At 59.6% G+C, this 18086-nt stretch overlaps 1 long non-coding RNA gene across 1 annotated transcript; it reads left to right on the top strand.

The window, feature by feature from the left end:
- Nucleotides 1–14552: 14552 nt before the first annotated feature.
- Nucleotides 14553–16873, top strand: LOC141988031 (uncharacterized). Its single transcript, XR_012639632.1, has 3 exons — nt 14553–14585; nt 15737–15840; nt 16525–16873. It is a non-coding gene; the product is annotated as an uncharacterized LOC141988031 (long non-coding RNA).
- The last annotated feature ends 1213 nt before the right edge of the window (nt 16874–18086 follow it).

Below are 18086 nucleotides of genomic sequence, written 5' to 3' on the forward strand. Positions count from 1 at the left end.
GAAGGGCGAAATTAGAGCTCCTGGATACACCCTAAGGACCTTCCAACATTGATATGAGCTGTGTTCACATTGAATTCTTTGTAAGGCCAAGTTGTTGAGGCATGCTTTGGCCTCAGCCAAAAACGTAAGTCCGTACTTTGTGAAACACTTTAGTGATTCCAGGGTTTGCTCGATGTGTTAACATAGCCATTGGTGTTGTTCAAAGAGCACTTACTCTGACATTCAGCCGTGAAGGCTGTGAGGTGTTGTACCGCAGTTTCCCTTTGTGCACAGCCGTTCAAGCTTGTCGTGGTTTTTCTGCTGTGGAAAGTTTTAGAAATGTGCCTATGCATTAGCTGTGAAATCTTAACAGTATTAGGCTTTTTAATACAAAGTGTGTTCTTTTTGAACCAAACAGCATAATCACAAGGGTTTCTATTATGCACCACTCTTAACATGTTTAAGGGGTTTTTCAAGAGACCAGGCACATTGTACATTTTTACAGTTCTTGGTATCAGCACCACAGTCACAAAAAGAACAGGAGGACTTGTGGCACCTTAGAGACTAACCAATTTATTTGAGCATCAGCTTTCGTGAGCTACAGCTCACTTCATCGGATGCATTCAGTGGAAAGTATCGAAGATCTTTTTATACACACAAAGCATGAAAAAATGGGTGTTTACCACTACAAAAGGTTTTCTCTCCCCCCACCCCACTCTCCTGCTGGTAATAGCTTATCTAAAGTGATCACTCTCCTTACAATGTGCATGATAATCGAGGTGGGCCATTTCCAGCACAAATCCAGGGTTTAACAAGAACGTCTGAGGGGCGGGGGGGAGGGGGGTAGGAAAAAAACAAGGGGAAATAGGTTACCTTGCATAATGACTTAGCCACTCCCAGTCTCTATTCAAGCCCAAGTTAATTGTATCCAATTTGCAAATGAATTCCAATTCAGCAGTCTCTCGCTGGAGTCTGGATTTGAAGTTTTTTTGTTGTAATATCGCAACTTTCATGTCTGTAATCGCGTGACCAGAGAGATTGAAGTGTTCTCCGACTGGTTCATGAATGTTATAATTCTTGACATCTGATTTGTGTCCATTTATTCTTTTACGTAGAGACTGTCCAGTTTGAATGCATCCGATGAAGTGAGCTGTAGCTCACGAAAGCTTATGCTCAAATAAATTGGTTAGTGTCACGGAGTGTGGGGGAGTCCAGGCCCTGCACCCCTCTTCCTGGGATTCACTGAGACTCTCAGCCAGCCAGTAACACAGAAGGTTTATTGGACAACAGGAACACAGTCCAAAACAGAGCTTGTGGGTACACCCAGGACCCCTCAGTGAAGTCCTTCTGGGGGAGCAGGGAGCTTAGACCCCAGCCCTGGGGTTCCCTGTGTTCCTCCACCCAGCCCCAAACTGAAACTAAACCCACCCAGCAGGTTCCCTGCTGCAGCCTCCATCCACATTCCTGGGCAGAGGTGTTACCTCCCCCTCCCCCTCCTGGCTCAGGTGACAGGCTCTCAGGTCTCCCGTCCCCAGGGCACATTCCCAGGTCAACACTCCCCCCTCCCTGCTGCGTCACATCGTCACATCTCTCCCCCCTTCGAGACTGAACTGAGCGGGGTCACTGTGACCAGTGACCTGGGGAAGTTCGGGGCCCCCTCTCCGGGACAGCGCATCCGCTATCAGGTTGGCACTTCCCTTCACATGGACCACGTCCATGTCGTAATCCTGCAGGAGCAGGCTCCACCTCAGGAGCTTGGCGTTGGCTCCTTTCATCTGGTGCAGCCAGGTCAGGGGAGAGTGGTCGGTGTAGACGGTGAAGTGTCGCCCGAAGAGATAGGGCTCTAGTTTCTTGAGGGCCCACACCATGGCCAGGCACTCCTTCTCGATGGCCGCGTAGTGTTGCTCCCGGGGTAGCAACTTCTTGCTCAGGTACACGATGGGGTGTCTCTCCCCCTTTTCATCCTCCTGCATTAACACTGCCCCCAGTCCCGTGTCGGAGGCGTCGGTGAACACCACAAAGGGCTTGTCAAAGTCTGGGTTTGCTAGAACTGGGCCACTGACCAGAGCCTCCTTCAGCGCCCAGAAAGCCTCCTGGCACTGCTCGGTCCAGACCACCTTGTCTGGCTTCCCCTTCTTGCATAGCTCAGTGATGGGGGTGGCTATGGCGCTAAAGTGGGGCACAAATCTTCGGTAGTATCCTGCCATCCCAATAAAGGCTTGGACCTGCTTTTTGGTGTGGGGAGCGGGCCAGTCTCTGATCACCTCCACCTTGGCCGGTTCCGGCTTTAGGCGGCCGCTCCCCACCCGATGGCCCAGGTAAGATACTTCAGCCATCCCCACCTTGCACTTCTCCGCTTTGACAGTCAGCCCAGCCCCCTGGAGTCGGTCCAGCACTTGTCTAACCTGGGACACGTGGTCCTCCCAGGTCTGGCTAAAGACACAGATGTCGTCAATATACGCCACGGCAAAACTCTCCATCCCCCTCAGGAGCTGGTCCACCAGGCGCTGGAAGGTGGCCGGCGCTCCCTTGAGGCCGAAAGGCAGGGTCAGAAACTCATAGAGCCCCAGAGGGGTGATAAAGGCCGATTTCAGCCGGGCATCTGCATCCAGCGGCACTTGCCAATAGCCCTTTGTAAGGTCCATGGTGGTAAGGTACCGAGCTCCTCCCAGCTTGTCTAGGAGCTCGTCCGGCCTGGGCATGGGGTAGGCATCCGATACAGTGATGGCATTGAGCTTCCGATAGTCCACACAGAACCGGACTGACCCATCCTTTTTGGGGACCAGCACCACCGGCGAGGCCCAAGGGCTGGCCGATGGCTGGATCACCCCCAAAGCCAGCATGTCCTGGACCTCTCTTTCCAGGTCCTGAGCAGTTTTCCCTGTGACTCGGAAGGGGGAGCATCTTATCGGCGGGTGCGACCCTGTCTGCACCCGGTGGACAGTCAGATTAGTGCGTCCAGGCTGGTTGGAAAACAGCTGTCGGTACGGATGCAGCACCCCCCTGACCTCAGCTTGCTGGGCAGGGGTGAGCTGATCCGAGAGGGGGATTGTTTCCAGGGGGGAACCAGCTCTGGTCCCAGGGAATAGATCTACTAAAGGGTCATCTCCCTGCTCCTCCCACTGACCACACACAGCTAACACCACATTCCCCCTGGCATAATATGGCTTCATCATATTCACATGGTACACCCGGCGGTGGTGGGCCCGGTTCGACAGCTCCACCACATAGTTTACCTCATTGAGCTGCTTGACGACCTTGAACGGGCCCTCCCAGGCGGCCTGTAGTTTGTTCTTTCTCACGGGGATGAGAACCATCACCTGATCCCCGGTGGCGTAGGCACGGGCCCGCGCCGTGCGGTCATACCAGACCTTCTGCTTCCTCTGGGCTCTGGCCAGATTCTCCCTGGCCAGGCCCATGAGTTCAGCCAGTCTCTCTCGGAAGGTCAGGACATACTCCACCACTGACTCTCTATCGGGAGTGGCCTTCCCCTCCCACTCGTCTCTCATCAGGTCCAGGGGGCCCCTCACCCTCCTTCCATATAACAGTTCGAAAGGCGAAAATCCGGTAGACTCCTGGGGCACCTCCCTGTACGCGAACAGCAGGTGAGGTAAGTACTTGTCCCAATCGTGCGGGTGCTGGTTCATAAAGGTTTTCAGCATCATCTTTAGCGTCCCGTTAAACCTCTCCACCAGCCCATTGGACTGGGGGTGATACGCTGAGGCCCAGTCGTGCCGGACCCCACATTTCTCCCACAAGCACCGGAGCAGGGCCGACATGAAGTTGGAGCCTTGGTCTGTCAAGACTTCCCTGGGGAACCCCACTCGGCTGAAAATGGTCAGGAGCGCATCTGCCACGGTGTCTGCTTCAATGGAAGCTAAGGGCACTGCCTCGGGGTAGCGGGTGGCGAAATCTACCACCACCAGAATGTATTTCTTCCCCGACCGGGTCGTCTTGCTGAGAGGCCCCACGATGTCCATGGCCACCTTCTGGAAAGGCTCCTCTATGATGGGCAAAGGTCTCAACGCCGCTTTCCCCTTGTCCCGGGCCTTCCCCACCCTCTGACAGGGGTCACAGGATCGGCAATACTGCCGGACGGTGGTAAAGACCCCGGGCCAGTAAAAGTTCTGTAGCAACCTCTGCCGGGTGCGCCGGATTCCCTGGTGCCCTGCGAGGGGGATGTCATGGGCCAGGGACAGGAGCTTGCGGCGGTACTTCTGGGGGACCACCAGCTGCCTCCTGACCCCACAGGACTCCCCTTCCCCTGGGGGAGCCCATTCTCGGTACAGGAACCCCTTCTCCCACAGGAACCTCTCCTGGCAGCCTCTCCTCATGGTCCGTCCCTCACTGAGGTCGGCCAGGTCCCTGAGCTTCTGCAAGGAGGGATCTTTCCTCAACTCGGCCTGGAACTCAGCGGCTGGGGAAGGGATGGGGCCCGGTTCCCCCTCCGTGGCCAGGTCTGAGGCCGCAGCCTCTCTGAGCCGTGCCCCTCGGCGCTCCCTCCCCACCCGAGTAGGGTCTCGCGCCTCCAGTGTGGTACCCTCCCCAGGGTCAGGTCGCAGTGCCCCTCGCCGGCTCTGGCTACGGGTCACAACCAGGGCGGTCTGGGGGTCGCTTGGCCAGTCCTCTAGGTCTCCCCCCATCAAAACTTCAGTGGGCAAATGGTGGTGTACCCCCACATCCTTGGGGCCCTCCTTGGTCCCCCATTTCAGGTGTACCCTTGCCACGGGCACCTTAAATGGGGTCCCGCCCACCCCCGTCAGGGTCAGGTAGGTGTTGGGCACCACCCGATCTGGGGCCACCACCTCGGGCCGGGCCAGCGTCACCTCCGCGCCCGTATCCCAGTATCCATTGACCTTCCTCCCATCCACCTCCAGGGGAACAAGGCACTCTCTCCGGAGGGACAGCCCCGCACCCACCCTGTAAACCGAGCACCCTGAGTCCAGAGCCTCCAGCCCTCTGGCGGGGCTGGCTGGGGGTACTCTTCCCTCCTGAGCAGGTGGCAAACTGGTAGCCCCCCTTTCCTGGGTCGCCTGCCCCTCGTCCAGCTGAGTCCCTACCCAGTTAACCCTGGGTAGGTTGGGTCTGCTCAGTCTGTTCCTGAGCCCGGGGCACTGGGCCCGTACGTGGCCTCTCTGGCCACAGTGATAGCAGCTCAGGTCACGTTGGTCCCCTCGAACGGGTCGGAGGGGCCCGACACCAGGCGTTCCCCTTTGGAGGGGGTTCTCCCTATTTCCCCGCTGGGAGGCCCCATGGTGACTCTCTCTCTGCATCGGGGGGGGCCTGTTCTTTTGGGACTCCTCCCGGCTACCCCCTGACCGACTGTTCACAAACTCGTCGGCCAGCTGCCCTGCATGCTGGGGGTTCGCGAGCTTTTTGTCCACCAGCCACAGCCTCAGGTCGGAAGGGCACTGTTCATACAGGTGCTCCAGTACAAACAGGTCAAGCAGGTCCTCTTTAGTTTGGGCCCCTGCTGTCCACTTGCGGGCATATCCCTGCATCCTGTTGACCAGTTGTAGGTAGGTGACCTCAGGCGTTTTACGCTGACTCCGGATACTTCTCCGGTACATCTCGGGGGTCAGCCCAAACTCACGGAGCAGGGCCTGTTTGAACAGTTCATAGTCCCCTGCCTCTGCCCCTGTCATCCGGCTGTAGACCTCCACGGCTTTGGGGTCCAGTAAGGGGGTGAGGAACTGGAGCCTGTCTGCAGGGTCAACCCTGTGCAGCTCGCAGGCATTCTCAAAGGCCGTCAGGAAGCTATCTATGTCCTCCCCCTCCTTCCGCTGGGCCAGGAAGCACTTATCAAAGCTCCTTGCAGTCTTGGGTCCCCCCTCACTCACCGCAGCCGGGGCCCCACTGCTCCTCAGCCTGGCCAGCTCCAGTTCATGCTGTCTTTGTTTCTCCTTCTCCTGCTGCTCATGTTGACGTTCCCTCTCCTTCTCCTGACGCTCCCTCTCCTTCTCCTCCTGCTCATGTTGACGTTGTTTCTCCTTCTCCTCCTGCTCATGTTGACGTTGTTTCTCCTCATGTTGACGTTGTTTTTCATGATCCTCCAGCTCCCTCATTTTCCTCTCCCTCTCCCATTCCAGCCGCATCCACTCCAGGGATGGGGAGCTCCGCTGGGAGGATCCCCTGCTGGCTGCTGGGGTCAGGGGGCCCTCGGTATTCGCTGGGCTTCCCACAACCCCTCCCCCAGGCATAGGTAGGAAGGGTCTCGGGGTGTCCTGGGCAGCAGTCTGACCCCTCCCAGCCTGGTCAGGCCCCAGGGCCCACGCTGCGTCCGCCGGGCGGCTTCCCTCAGGGACAGGGATCGGGTCATCCAAGCGATCCCTCTCCTCCAGCTGGGCAATCAGCTGTTCCTTGGTGGACCTCCCGACGCGCAGCCCCCTCTGCCTGCACAGCTCCACCAGGTCGCTCTTAAGGCGTTTAGCGTACATCTCCCGGCTGGCCACTCGCAGGCCGGGCAGCTGTCCACGGTTTCCAGGAAAAGCCCCTAGTGTGCCAGTCCTTCTTGAGGTCACCACCTCTTTGCCAGGGTCGAGCTGCAGACTCCTCCGCCCCTGGGACCGCTCGCTGCAATCCCCCGGGGGACCCTGTTACTGCAAAAGTCCTTCTCTCTGGTCACACACTCCCAGGGGTTAACCGCCCCCTGAAACCGTCTCTCTCTGAATCTTCAGCACGCCTGGTCCCCGTCAATCCCCCTTCGTTTTACTGTTCCCCAGTCACTTACTGCAGGAAGCGCCGTTCACGGGGTGCAGTAGATCCCACCGCTGCCACCAGTTGTCACGGAGTGTGGGGGAGTCCAGGCCCTGCACCCCTCTTCCTGGGATTCACTGAGACTCTCAGCCAGCCAGTAAAACAGAAGGTTTATTGGACAACAGGAACACAGTCCAAAACAGAGCTTGTGGGTACACCCAGGACCCCTCAGTCAAGTCCTTCTGGGGGAGCAGGGAGCTTAGACCCCAGCCCTGGGGTTCCCTGTGTTCCTCCACCCAGCCCCAAACCGAAACCAAACCCACCGAGCAGGTTCCCTGCTGCAGCCTCCATCCACATTCCTGGGCAGAGGTGTCACCTCCCCCTCCCCCTCCTGGCTCAGGTGACAGGCTCTCAGGTCTCCCGTCCCCAGGGCACATTCCCAGGTCAACACTCTCCCCTCCCTGCTGCGTCACATCGTCACAGTTAGTCTCTAAGGTGCCACAAGTCCTCCTTTTCTTTTTGCGAATACAGACTAACATGGCTGCTACTCTGAAACAGTCACAAAAGTTAACATTAGCAGTAACATTACCATGAAATGTATTACAGGTGTACATTCACAATCGTTTTTGTCATGCCACACCTTTGGCTCAATACTATTGGGATTTTGGCATTTTAGGGTTAACCTGTGGCTTTCATTAGTATGATGAACTTTTTCCCTTTCTCTCTGTTCCAGAGGGTCAAAATCTGAGCTCCTTTGCTTCACAGAATCCATTGGCTGGCTGGGTGTGTCCTTTTTGCTAACAACTACAGGCAAGTGTAAGGAAGTGGCCTTTTGTGGGACACTACTGCATCCGATGAAGTGAGCTGTAACTCACGAAAGCTCATGCTCAAATAAAGTACTCCTTTTCTTACTACTGAGAGTATCAATTCAGGACAAATTGCTCAGGTCATGGCAGTTATAGCCCAAAGCTGGGGTTCCTTTGCACACCAAGGCAAACCAAACCAGACAGACAGAGAGGACTTTGGTTTTACCCCACTGGCTAACCAGAAGTCATACAAGCAATTCCCTTAGACGCTACAGTTTCCCAGTATCCCCACCAGTGCCACTCGTTATGGGGACGAATGGTTGTGAAAACCAATACCCCAGTAAAAAAAAAAAGGTTCTCTCGATCCCAGAATGCTCACTCAACGAATCAACATGGAGACGGTCCTGTCCCAACACCATTGTCTCCCCGACAAGCTGGTTAAGCTTATAGGGCTGTTTAAACTCTCTAACAATTTTTATTCCATCTGAAATCTCCTCAAAGCTATCCACAATGGATTTTTTCAAAGCAAATTCAGTGGCTTCATTTTCATTTGAAAGACTCTGGCCATTAGGCACCAACACACGTTCCTCAGAAGAGAGACGGTTTACTATCCACCATGGCCCATGAAGAGTCAATGGAAACAATTCCTTTTCACAGACCTCAAAGACTTCACCCAGAAATTCCTTCCTTCTGCAATATCCTGCATTGCAACAGGTTCTTTTTGAGCTTTATTCATGTCCAGACCCGACTTTGGCACAACAGACAAATCACCAAACTCCTTCTGAGTTTCACTTACATCCACAATCACCTCTGGCCCATCAGGAGGATTTTCACACAAACCCCTTTCAAGTAAACTACTAGACTTCATAGTCACAAGATTGGAAGCATTCTCTTCCTTGTTACAAGTTTCCACACTGTCAGTGGGTAACCTAGTTAAATCACCTTTATGCTTTCCTTGTGCCCTGGCTATGATAGCACCCTGATCAGACAAGGTTGTCGTATCTTTACTCAGCAACACACTAGCAACAGGCAAAATAGAAACACCAGAATCCCTTGGTCTCTGGGAGCTATTTATGACATCAACTGGATGCAACCTAGCTGCAATGTCATCATCCCTAGCAGACACAAATTCAGGACCACTTCCTTCCTGGGCTTTAGTTATATCCAGAATCAACTCTGGGTCAGCTGATAAATTTTCAACCGTCATAGGCTGACAGGCTTCTTCTGTCTGCTTTACAGACAGAAAAGAGCTGGAGAAACATTCTCCTTTACCAGACACACAGTTTGGGATCTCATTTCCCTTGTCCCAGCACACAGGGCTGTTCACGGACAATTGCTTGGAGATTGGGGTAGCTCCCTTCATGGGCAAGTCATTACCCCTGACAGACACAGGAACATTTCCTTCACTGTCACAATTCTCCACACAGGTAACAGGTAAGGTGTAGGGATACTCACGTTCCACTAACCTTGCCGCCCCAAACTGCTGATTACACAAAGCCATCAGCCCAGAAGGCTGCCTAGGCTCATCCAAACTCCCTTTGCCTTCCCCTCTGTAGCGGGGTGAGCACCCGCTCCAGCCCCAAAGTGGTTGGAAAAGCCCTGCAGAGGGCTGGGGCTGGGGAAGGGAGTGAAACCCCGGCTGATTGGGGGAGGTGGCGGCAGCTGGGGCCACGCCACAATCAGGACCCAGCTGGCTCTATAAAGGCTGTGAGCCAGGAGCCCAGGGAGAGGCTCCCTCTGCCTGTAGAGGGAGAAGGTCCCAGCTACAAAGTGCCAAGCAGGACACCCAGACTGGAGCAGGGCTGGGGAAGGGCTAGAGGAGCTGGGAGTCCGGCCTGGAAAGCCCCAGGCTGCCGGCCCGACTACAAGCCGAATAGGTGCAGGATTGCAGGGGGACAGCCACAGGTAGGCAGAGGCAGCAGGTCCAAACCCAGCCTTGCCAGTGATGAGTGGCTTATACTGCAGTCTGCCCCAGGGAGCGGGGCTAGTCGGTGACTGGCAGTAGCCTACGACTGAGGTGAGGTGGGGATAGTGGGTGGGGGTTCCCCTGGGAGGGGGAGACCCAGAACTGTGGGGTACTGCCAGGGGGCAGCACCCAAGACAAGGGCACCGGGGTCCGGGAGGGACACGGGGGCCAGGGGCGGCGAGACACCGGCCTGAAGAGGGCGCTCCAGAGGCTGGAAGCTAATTCCCTGAGACGACCGGCAGGAGGTGCTGCCGGGTGCGGCTGCACTCCGTGACACCCTCCCTTAACAGATAAACTGCTGTTTCCACAAATAGTGTCTTATGACACCGAGCTACTTTAAGCACGTCACTTTTACCTGCGTCAGGCTTCCTTTCCCAAGCTTTTTTAGCCAGCAATCCATCACTCAGCAAGACTGTCCCCCTTCCTTCCTCAGTTAGGGCTTTAACCTGATCACCAACTTTAATTTGCTCTAGAGAAATATTTCCCTGAGCCTTATCTAATTCCAGATTCACTTCTGAGATACCAGATGGACACTCAGAAATTTCTTCCACATATGCACTGCTTCTTTGCACAGATAAACAGCTATCTTCCTCATACAGACATTGGAGAAACCCTCCATCGGCAAATCCTTGCCCCTAGTAGACACAGATTCAGGATTATTTCTTTCCTGTGGCTGACTTAAGTCAACCTGACTGAACACAGTTTTAATATCATCCCCAGCTGAGCTGGGCTCCGTACAGGCCTGGCCGGGGGGCGGTGGTGGGTGAGGGCTGTAGCTGGGCCCTGCACAGGCCCGGGGGGGAGTATTTACGCAGGGTTTCCCTGGGGGTGGCAGTTGCAGTCATGCTCCGGCTGCGCTGGGCCCCGGTGTCTGATTCCCGGCACGTCAGACACAGCCGCCTCAGCCTTTTTTCCAGCCACAGGTCACGGGCCACCGAGCAGCAGAGAGACGCTGGACCACAGCGAGACAGCTGGGACTGGGGCCCTTCGGGGCCTGCCTGTGGGGGCAGGGCCAGACCCGGGGCCGGATCACCAGGGCTGGGGCAGGCACAGGGCCCCGATGGGCCGGGCTGAGCCGGGGCTCCCCGGGCCCGGTCCGGGCCGGGCACAGGGCCCCGATGGGCCCCAATGGGCCAGGCCGGGCACAGGGCCCCGATGGGCCGGGCACAGGGCCCCGATGGGCCGGGCTGAGCTGGGGCTCCCCGTGCCAGGTCCGGGCCGGGCACAGGGCCCCGATGGGCAGGGCTGAGCCGGGGCTCCCCATGCCAGGTCCGGGCCGGGCACAGGGCCCCGATGGGCCGGGCTGAGCCGGGGCTCCCCGTGCCAGGTCCGGGCCGGGCACAGGGTCCCGATGGGCAGGGCTGCAGCCAGCTCCCTGCTCCAGGGCCGGGCCGGGCCCAGGGCCCCAATGGGCCGGGCTGAGCCGGGGCTCCCCGCGCCAGGTCCGGGCCGGGCACAGGGCCCCGATGGGCAGGGCTGAGCCGGGACTCCCCGCGCCAGGTCCGGGCCGGGCACAGGGCCCCGATGGGCAGGGCTGCAGCCAGCTCCCCGCTCAAGGTGAGGGCCGGGCACAGGGCCCCGATGGGCCGGGCTGAGCCGGGGCTCCCCACGCCCGGGCCGGACCGGGTCCCGGGCCCCGATGGGCAGGGCTGCAGCCAGCTCCCCGCTCCAGGAGAGGGCCGGGCACAGGGCCCCGATGGGCCGGGCTGAGCCGGGGCTCCCCGTGCCAGGTCCAGGCCGGGCACAGGGACCCGATGGGCAGGGCTAAGCCGGGGCTCCCCGTGCCAGGTCCAGGCCGGGTACAGGGCCCCGATGGGCAGGGCTGCAGCCAGCTCCCTGCTCCAGGTCCGGGCTGGGCACAGGCCTCGATGGGCAGGGCTGCAGCCAGCTCCCTGCTTACTTTCTCCTGCCTGCCCCTGTTCCCCTCAGTCCCGGGCACATAGAGGCAAGACAAAGCAGCCTGAGGCCTGTGGCAGTGGTGGCCGGGGGCAGGAAGGCCGCCCACGACACATCTGTCTGTCCTCGCAGGGCCACTGTCATGTGCTCCATGCATGAGCCACCAGCCATGACAGGGAGAAACCAGAGCCCGGCAGGTGTGTACTGCATCACAGAGCAGCCAGGCACCGGCAAGGGGGGCTTTGTCGCCTTCGGGGCAGCTCCGTGTGGGGCTGGACCAATGGCCGTGCCCTGGCAGAGCAGCTGGAGCCCAGCATGGCCAGCCTAGCCGGTTCCCTGTGCCAGGGCTCTGCTGGGACTGCCCTGTCTCCCCTGGGAGACCGCTGGGGCTGTGCCGAGCCGGCTGCCGCCCCCGCGAGTACTCGCCGGCCCAGCTGGCGTCTCTGGGGACGGAAACGTGCAGAGACACTTTCCATTTCACATCACACCAGGCTGCGCGGGGGCGGGGGTGTTGCCGTGGCAGGGAGCCTGGATGGAGCCCATGAGATGGCAGAGGGGGTCGTGTATGCCGACATCCACTTCCCCCCACCAGCCCCACCAGCAGGTAACGGACCCCCTGCGGCGCTCACACCCCGCCCCTTCTCAGGGGGCTAGGCCTACGATGAAGGAGCTAGCGGCTTGGGGAGGGGACAGGGCGGAACAGGGGGATCACTAAAGCTGGGGTCCCAGCTAAGGGACCCTCACTCCAGAGACACGAGGACACATGCCCGGGCACGCACACGCAGCCACCCTGCCTGTGAGACCTGCTGCTCTCAGGAGGTCTCGGAGCAGGGGACAAGGCGCTGGGGATCTGACTTCTATTCCCAGCTCTGTGGCCCTGGGCGAGCTCCGGCCCCTCTCCCTGCCTGGGTTTCCCCATGCTGCCATGCTGCGGATGCTGAAGTCCTTCTCCCAGAGCCAGGGCACGGATGTCCGTGAAGCTGTGAGCTCCCTGGGCGGGCAGCCAGAGACGGGGAACGGGCAAAACACAGGTTATATCAGAGACTCAACCAAAGGGGACTCCCTGACAGGGCAGGCTGAGCTGGCAGCCCTCCCGCAGCCTGACCCCGCCACACTGAGCCCCCTAGAGAGCTCCCCCCACTAGTAATCTGTGTGCTGGGACCCAGGGGAACCCACTGTGCTGAGTGTCCCCCCCGGGGTCTCCCCCCCAGCAATCCGTGTGCTGGGACCCAGGGGGACCCCACCATGCTGAGGCCTCCCGAAAGCTCCTCCAGATGTTACCTGGGGGACCCTGCTGTGCTGAGCCCCCCCAGCGGTGACCCCGACGGACTCTCTCTCCTTTAGCCCTGCAGCGGCTCCCCTCCTCCCCCTGGCAGCGGGTGGCTCTCGGCCTGGCTCTCCTGTGCATCCTGCTCCTGGCAGCGCTACTCGGCCTGGGCCTGCACCGTGAGTATGGGCAGTGGCCCGTCACTGTCACCCCAAGGCCCCTGTAGCACCCGCCCCACATGGCCCCGGGGGGTCAGGATCCTGCTCGGAGCCAGGGCCAGCTGAGTGCTGGGGTGGGGGCTGTGCAAAGGTTCCCAGAGGACTAGCCCGGGGCAAGTAGCCCCAAAGCAGCTGCCTGGCATAGCCAGCTTCTGGTATCCTCCCTCAGCCCCTGGAGAGGGGGAGCTGCAGCCTCCCCTCTTGCCCCCCCACCCCAGCACGTCTAGGGGACGCTCTCACCAGCGCCTGGCCAGGCTGCTGCCCGGGCTGTAGGGTGGCAGATGAAATTCAATACGACAAATGCAAAGTCATGCCCAAAGAAAGGAGTCACTTGAACCCTCAGCCAAACCTGCTCAGCACGCTGCTGCAGGCAGGAAAGCCAACGAAACGTCCGGCTGCAAAAGGCCCCGGCTGGAGAACAGACTGGAGAATTCTCCAGTTTCACCGTATAGCTCTGTGGGCTGCCCGCGAGCCCCGGGATGCTGGGCACTGCGCGGTCAGAGGGTGTTCAGAAACTAGCGATGAAAACCAGTCACTGCCTGGTGAGATTGCCCTTCGAAGAGACTGAACAGGTGAGCCTGTGCGGGTCAGGGAGGACAGGCCTGAGGGGGACAAAGGGGCACAGAATAACCTGCCCGGTAGGGACGGGACACTGGGAACTTCTCTTCTCCCTAGCTCATGAAACAGGGACAAGGGCCCAGCCAGGGAGTCAGAGGTAACAAACCTGAAACTGAGACAAGAAAACACCTTTGCCGTGCACCTGGGGAACTCTCTGCCCCATGACACACTGAGCCCAAAAGCTCAGCAGGAACCAAATGAGGATTAAACATGGCATGGCTAACGAGGGCGTCCAGAGCTCCAGCAGAGAGGAGACAGGAGCTTTTAGATGGGCTGTAATCCCAGTAACCTCAGGGCCTGAGCCAAGCCCTAACTGGCAGGGTGGGGAAATTTCCCCCATGGGCTAGTTATTCCACAACTGGCCATGCCGTGGTTCCCTGTCCTGTCCTCTGACGCAGCTGGCACTGGGCAGTGCCAGAGCCAGAGGCCAGGCTAGAGGGGCCCCTGGGCTGAGCCAGGCTGGCAGTTCCTGTGTTCATAGTCTGCAACTTTAGGGCAAGTGGGGAGCTGTGCCCCGAAGCTGAGGAGCATGGAAGAGAGCCTCGAACACAGGATGCAGCAGTGGGAGAGGTTCCTGGCAGGTACGCGAGTGCGGCAGGGTCCTGGGAAAGTCTTGGGGAGAGTTTCGCTGCCCCCCAGAGTCAGCCCTGTAGGACTGAGGAGCCCAGAGTCCTTCCCCACTGGCTGTGGGCACCCACCATCTAGGCCTCGTGTCTAGTGCTCCAGCACGCTCACCCCCAGCTCTGCCCTGGCTGCCCATCACCTCCTGCTGCTTCCAGCCCACCAAGCCCTCAATGGCCTGGGAGCCCGAGCGCTGGGAGACCCCCCCGGCTCATCCTAGGACCTCCGATCAGCTGGGCCGAGGCAGAGCTGTTCGCACCCCAGGGCTGGGGCAGAGAGGCAGGTCTGGAGCTCCCTCCTGCTCTGGCTGGCCCTGCCGTAGCGTGGGCTGGGCTCCCTGGTTTTGTCAGCTGCCCTCTCTCCATACAGGGCGGTGCCAGTTCTGCCCAGCCAGCTGGCTCTGGGACACTGGGAAGTGCTATTACTTTTCTTCGGCCAAGCAGGACTGGGCCAAGAGCCAAGAGGATTGCTGCTCCCGAGGCGCCCAGCTTGTCACCATCAGAGCCAACGCCACGCTGGTGAGTGCTCGGAGCCAGGGCCAGGACAGCTGCACCAGGGGGCCATGGACTGGGGCACTGTGTGTGCTGCCCAAACCTGCTCCTGGCCCTGCACCCAGCCACCCTCCCCTCCCTGGCCATGGCGCTGAATGCCTGGAGGAGCTGGCAAAGGGAGTGCAGGGCCCCGGCCCCACGCTTTCCGGGGCAAGGCCTATTGCAGGGAGCAGGGGCCTGGCACTGGGCTGGCGGGTTCTTGGCAGATTTCATTGGTCACCCCGGCACAGAGGATTTTGCCATTGCCAGTGCAATTCCAGCATGTAGACCGAGCAGGGCGCCCTTCCCACGCAGGGTGCATGGTGACGGGAGCTCTCCAGGGAACGCTCACGTGCCCCAGAGAGCAGGGCGGGCGCAGTAGGAGGCGCTCTCCCTGCACAGTCAGGGGGTGCTGCGCTGCGGGGAGCGTGGGGGTTGCACGTTCCCAGAATACTGGACATTCCAGCACTTCTGGGAATGGGGTGACCCCGCCCCTGCCGGGGTGACCCCGTATGCATGGTGCGTGTGGGATCCCGCCAGACGGTGACGCCAGACGGTTTCACGAGCGTGCTGCCCTCACACCCGCGGGGCTGACCTCGCACAGAGTGTGTAGGCAAGAGCACGCCAGTGGGGGGCGCAGCGTCGCGCTGTTCAAAATGCCCCCCCCCCCCCCCGTCTGATACCAGGCAAAACCACGTCCGGCTCTGTCCCAGCACTGGCCAGGAGACAAGGCAGCCCAAAAGCGGCGTGTCGGTATAAACCGGCCGAGTGGGCTCCTTGCGTGGGGCTCTCCGAGGAGGGTGCTGGCCCAGCCAAGCTCCGGGGGGAGGTGGGGGGCTGCTAGAGGTGCCGTTCAGACACACAGAGCCCTGCCTTCTCCCAGCCCGGCTGGGTTTGGGCCCAAGACCACGGCTGCTCGCTAGGCAGCCGGCTGTTCTGTGCAGGCGGGCACTGCCCAACCTCGTACCACTGAGAGCGAGCTGCCCTTGGGACCGCGCCGGGCTGCCATCCGCACTGCTCTGCCGCAGCGGCTCGGGCTGCGTAGTGCAGCGCGTGCGAGCGTGTGTGCACCCGTGTGTGAGGATGTGGACACGTGTGACACGGAGCGGGGACTCACTCATCGGCTCCTTGTGTGGCAGGCCTTCCTGCAGCGTGTGTCCAAGAGCAACACATTCCACATCGGGCTGAAGAAGGAACATGCCAGGCTTGACTGGAAGTGGGTGGACGGCTCTGCACTGAACAGGTAAGCCCAGGCCTCGGCCCCACGGCTCTCCCCTCCCAGGGCTCCCGAGAGAACTGCCCACTGGGGCCTCCTCCAGGACCCTGGGGTGCTGGGACGCTCCCACATGCTCCTGCCTCCGATACAGGCAGAGGAGCTGCCCACAGCCTGCTCTCCCCAGCTCCCCCACCCTCCCTGCCTGCTATGCCGGCTGCACAGAGCTCCACCCCCCCCACCTCCTCCACGCGCGGGGGGGCCGGGAGCAGGGTCTCCAGCAGCTGTAGCTGATCCCTGGGGGCTCCCCTCACGTCCTGTCATGCTGAGCTGCAGGAACACGGTGGATTTGTTTGCACTCCCAGGTGCCCCCATCCTACAGCTGGCACCAGCAAGGGGCAGTGCCCGCCTTGCCCGTGGCCTCACAGCCAGGCTGCAGCAGAGTCAAGAGACCAGACTAGATGGGTCCAGCATTCTCATGACCGAGTGCTCCCAGGAACAATCCCCTCGGACACCCTGCTGCTGGTTCCTGGGGGCCCAGGGGCCCCTGAGCTGCAGTTTGCATCTGGTTTCTGGGGCCCCAGCCCGGCTCTGTCCGAGCCCCTGTGGGGTGGAGGGTTGGGTGCTGCCCGCAGGGATCTCCATGAAGGAGGCCCCAGGAGACGTCCTGACGGAGCAGTCGCTGACGCTGCCTTTTCTGCTCTCTCCGCCCAGGCTCTTCCCAGTGACGCGCTCCACCGCCTCCTACCTGGCTTGTGGGAGGGTGTCGGGCCCTGGGCTGTCGGGCGGGTCGTGCACAGACCCCTGCCGCTGGATCTGTGAGCAGAGTGCCCTCACCTTGCAGTGGGGCCACGGCTCTGCCCCTCCCACTTTCCTGTGGCGGAACACGACCTACACCTGCCTCGATCCCCAGTGAGAGCGGCTGAGGGCCCAGCCCCGGGACCCTGCACCTGGTGACCTGCTCCCCTCTGCTCCTGGTGCTCCTGCCCTCCTGGGAGCCCAGTGATCCATGCACCCCCACGCTGCCGCCCGCCCCGGGGTCTGGGCTCCCATGAGCCCGTCAGGCCCATGCTTCACTCCGTCCAGCGGCCCCCAGGTCCTGCCCAGGCCTAACCGTCAGAGCAATCACCGGATCAAGCCCCCGCTCCGCCAGAGCCAGATTGTCGCTCTCTGGCCCCCCGACAGCTGCGCTCCACTGGGGCAATGCAGACTGCAGAGTCCAGGGCACAGCGCCTGAGCCGGGACCCGGGATGCCCGGGCGAGGGGACCGGCGGTGGCATGAGCTTCTGGAGATCAGGTGAATCCGGAGTCAGAGCCTCTCTGAGGAACTCTGCAACACCTCCCTCTTCGACAAGGCTTTCCCTGTCCGAACCCCCTGCCCCCCACTGCATCCCCCAACCCCGATTTTATCCCCAAAGGGGAAGGATGCCAGAGGCTCCGTGAAGCCCCCTAAGGACCGTGCTGTCGCTCTAGATTTGATGGGAAGGCACCCAGCTGCAATGGTGATGGGCAGCAGCAGCCGGGGGGAAGCTGTTTCCCCCACCCCACCTCTGTAAAGCTCACCAATAAACCCTTAAAAAGAAAAGGAGTACTTGTGGCACCTTAGAGACTAACCAATTTATTTCAGCATGAGCTTTCGTGAGCTACAGCTCACTTCATCGGATGCATACTGTGGAAGGTGCAGAAGACATTATATACACACAGAGACCATGAAACAATACCTCCTCCCACCCCACTCTCCTGCTGGTAACAGCTTATCTAAAGTGATCATCAAGTTGGGCCATTTCCAGCACAAATCCAGGTTTTCTCACCCTCCGCCCCCCCCACACAAACTCACTCTCCTGCTGGTAATAGCCCATCCAAAGTGACCACTCTCTTCACAATGTGTATGATAATCAAGGTGGGCCATCTCCTGCACAAATCCAGGTTCTCTCACCCCCCTCCAAAAACCACACACACAAACTCACTCTCCTGCTGGTAATAGCCTATCCAAAGTGACCACTCTCCTTACAACCTGCATGAAAATCAAGGTGGGACATTTCCAGCACAAATCCAGGTTTTCTCACCCCCCACCCTTTTTTCCAAAAAACACACACACACAAACTCACTCTCCTGCTGGTAATAGCTTATCCAAAGAGAAAACCTGTATTTGTGCTGGAAATGTCCCACCTTGATTTTCTCACCCAAAGGTCACCTGGGTGGCCTGCCTCTGAATCCACCCTGGTCTTTACAACCAAGCCTGGCTGAAGTCCCTTTTCATGAAGAAAACCTGCCGT

The sequence above is a fragment of the Natator depressus genome, chromosome 5 (genome assembly GCF_965152275.1).
Source record: "Natator depressus isolate rNatDep1 chromosome 5, rNatDep2.hap1, whole genome shotgun sequence".
Lineage (NCBI taxonomy): Eukaryota > Metazoa > Chordata > Testudines > Cheloniidae > Natator > Natator depressus.